This window comes from Crocuta crocuta, unplaced genomic scaffold, assembly GCF_008692635.1.
Source record: "Crocuta crocuta isolate KB4526 unplaced genomic scaffold, BGI_CrCroc_1.0 scaffold414, whole genome shotgun sequence".
Lineage (NCBI taxonomy): Eukaryota > Metazoa > Chordata > Mammalia > Carnivora > Hyaenidae > Crocuta > Crocuta crocuta.
Window position 1 is genome coordinate 232,408 of NW_027530852.1, and position 279 is coordinate 232,686.

A 279-nucleotide genomic window follows, 5' to 3' on the forward strand; every position below is an offset into this window, starting at 1 on the left:
TTCCTGGAGAAATAGAAAAGCCATAACTTTATTCTCTTTTTCTTGAGCCATTTTGTCCAATTGAAAGGATTTACTGGGTGTCAAAATCTTAATTGGGTCTTTTCTCTGAAAGATCTTAATTTGTTCAGAGATTTTAATAGTGGATATGGAAAGCACTTTGATTAGATTTCTGTCACAAGACTGGGTTTTAATTGGCCTTTGTCTTTCACAGCCTTTCTCAGATGTATATTTTACCAATTAACGTTAAAAAGCAATTGCCTCTTCTAATCCTACAGTCTA